Source organism: Saccostrea cucullata, unplaced genomic scaffold, assembly GCF_032062105.1.
Source record: "Saccostrea cucullata isolate Sc308-1 unplaced genomic scaffold, CSIRO_AGI_Scuc_v1 ctg757, whole genome shotgun sequence".
Lineage (NCBI taxonomy): Eukaryota > Metazoa > Mollusca > Bivalvia > Ostreida > Ostreidae > Saccostrea > Saccostrea cuccullata.
Window position 1 is genome coordinate 1 of NW_026920410.1, and position 3287 is coordinate 3287.

At 34.1% G+C, this 3287-nt stretch overlaps 1 long non-coding RNA gene across 1 annotated transcript; it reads right to left on the reverse strand.

Moving 5' to 3' along the window:
• Nucleotides 1-1084: 1084 nt before the first annotated feature.
• LOC134248620 (uncharacterized) lies at nt 1085-2519 on the reverse strand. Its single transcript, XR_009988084.1, has 5 exons — nt 2377-2519; nt 2250-2305; nt 1849-1986; nt 1338-1509; nt 1085-1186 (listed from the first exon to the last, which is right to left on the reverse strand). It is a non-coding gene; the product is annotated as an uncharacterized LOC134248620 (long non-coding RNA).
• Nucleotides 2520-3287: the final 768 nt, after the last annotated feature.

The following is a 3287-nucleotide window of genomic DNA, read 5'->3' on the forward strand; positions in this document are numbered from 1 at the left end:
TCGATCAAACGCTCTACAGAACTAATGTGAATAAAGTTTTCTGATTCTTATTGTAAAAAAAAACTGAAAAGATTAGACGGTACGTGTTAGACAGGTATTATAAGAACAATACACATATACGTAGGCAAAAATTGTAGCTCTATAACTACATACTTTTGAAATCGAATAATCGTGACAAACTGGTACGATAGGATTATACTTTAAAAATTTGAAGTTTTGTAGCATTAGTTTTGTAGCATTCTGATCATAAAGATGTATACAGCCGTACATGAATTTCCAAAATGATAAGAACGTTCCTGAAAACAATAACTGTAAATGCTATATATATACTGTTGTGCTTATTAAATAGAGGATACTGTAAACAGCTGTACATTTTCTTGATAGCTTACCGATATTCAGTCACAGATTACCATCCACAGTTGATTCATGTTGAAATACTCACTGCTATAGAAGATCCTGTAAACAGTGACACATTGGGGTCATATATTGCACCGTCCCAGAACCCCCACAACAGAACGCCTTCAACCGCAGGGTGACTAAAATACAGAGTTAGAAGGTCCTCCAAAGCCGCTGCCTTTTTGGTGCTGTCGGATTCTAGAATCGTTAGTTCTGTTATCCAGATCTTCAGTCCAGCTTCTGCTACCTTATCTAGTCTGTATTACAAAGACCAAATATTCCTTAAATCTGATCTGCATTCAATACATACAAAAACACTCTTTGTCCTCTCCGAATAACAAAGACACATCTTATCATCCTGTATCCACTACAAAGACAAAATTTCTGTTTAATACTCTGGCATTGGTAAATTTGTAATGAATAAAAGAAGGGATAAGCTATGGGAACTTAATGGTTTTCTGGTGTTTTTATAGAGTATAGACTTGGCTTCAACTATGAGTACAGTAATTTAATAGTCATCGCAGGTAACGTTTTTTTTAATTCTTGTTATCCTCTTTTTGATTTCAAAATACTAAGAAACTGATTCAAAAGACTTTATACAATATCTAAAAACGACAACGTACTTAGACATTTGTAAAGAAACAATTTAATTAATACTGAACATTTTGTGAATTTAATTTACCTTAAGTACATCAAGATTTATCTGAGAGTTCTTAATATGACTCTGAATACCAATCCCATGCAATGGAACTCTGTCTTTGATTAGCTGTAGTCCCTGGTTTTTCAGAGCCTAAAGGAACAAATAACACAGTTTAATCAATGTTGTATTCCTTTAAGTCCGAAAGGAAATTGGAATAATTAAATACTTTACCAAACATGATTTAACTCGGTTGCTTACTACTTTTTCTGAATCCTGCCTATGGAGTTCGATTTACGCTAACCGTTGTATAAAGATTTGAATTCACAATGTTGTAGTCATTCAGGAATAGCTTTGTTTGTGGCTGAGCGACATGAAGCCAGTTGAACATTTTTTGGATGATATCTGGGTCGCCAGTGTGTTCCTCAAAGTAGCGTCCATGTAAAGCTTCATTATAAACATCCCAGTGATCTTAACTATGTTTTAGAAAAATCATCGATAAAATTGTATTAATCTGAATGCAAAATGGAATCAAAACAATATAACCTCCTCTTTCTGAGAAAATAAAAGCACATTTAAAAAGGAGCCTACATCATTTGAAAATTTCAAACCGTGTATTTAGCTTTCTCTGATTCTTTTGTATAATTATACCTAAGTAAATAGTAAATATTTCCATGTTTTTGGATAAAAAGTTTCGTATGACATTTGAGATTTTAGCTAACCTTTGTATTTTTTTGCACTAAAAATGAATCAGAGTGTTAACGAGCTATATGATGGTTTTCTGCTTCTAGTTGTGACCAAAAGTCCAAACTTACGTCCCATTCGTGTGCGACACAACGTCATTGATGTGCCTTTTCATTTCATTGATAAATTCTGAGTGGGACTTTCCTGCTAACCACTTTGGTGAATGTCCATCTACCGCCCAAAATAAGTTAAGTCCCCTGACATGCAATCTAGAAACATTTACATGAAATATATGGAGATTATAAACAGTATTCAAGCCTAAAATTCCATTCAAACGACGCAAATTACGAGCAAGACAAACAAGGATCTAGGAAACATGGGATAAAATCCCATGGAAGAGTGAGCATCCCCTGGTGACCGGTAACACCTGCCATGTACTTCTACAATGTGAGTATTATTTAAAAAAAAATTATGACAGTTTCCTTTCAAAATCTGAGAAAAAGAATTTCAAAAAAAAGAAGAAACCGTTTACCCATGTGATCGTAGTGTCGCTATCGCTCTCACTGCTGTATCAAATTTTGGGTGTCCCTATAAATAAATAATGTTTTCTATTTTTGTGATATAAATTCTTTTTGATTTTTTGTCCATATAAATCTAACCTCTGTCCATTCAAGGAGTCTCCACTTCAGAGCGTTTTCCAAGACAGCCCAGTTAAAGTTATTATATATAAAGTCCTGATAGGCATGGTGGGCGTCATCAACAAGTAAAGATGCTTTTACTGCTGTACCAAACGGAAAGGCGTGTCTCTTTTGAACAAGCTGTAAATCATATCCTCAGCATGAAAATATTTATCATTAGACAATCGTAAAGACAAATTTATCGCCTTATACCCCATTCATACGACATGATTTACACACCTCAGTATATTTTACACATAAGTAAATTTACTCATATGTGCAATTTTTGTCATATGAACGGATTTACTCATATGCAAATTCTGCACAGTTGAGTAAATTTACACCTGGTTAGGACTAGGTGCAAATTAACTTTTGCATACCTTTTGTAGCAAATTATTAGTTCATGTGTGTAAATTTTGTTGTATGAACACGCAGTAAATTTACTTATGTATGTATTTTGTTTTCTTTATTGCATAAATCTCCATTTTGAGTGTTGTTTCGGTTGTTATGTATGCATTGGTACGTAAAATATAAGTTAGTAAACATGGTGGCTAAAAGGTAAAACTCAAACAACGAGTCATTATCTCCTCCAAGATAAATTTTCGAATTTGCAAAAAACGAGGGCATCTTGCACCCTTTCTGGCAAACTTTTGTTTATATCTTTAAAGATAATAATATACTAGTTGTGGTCGCTAACAAGTGCCCTGTAGGATCCGGGCAATAAGTACTGCCCTTACTATACAAGTTGTCTCCTTTGGAATGCTCCGAAGCTATGATAGGAACATGCATTCCATCCATTCCTCGGACCCAATTACCATTTAGCTCTTGATGACTTTCTTCTACCCTTTGTTTTTAATCGAGACAAGCTACTCATATATAAGTTAATGTTACAG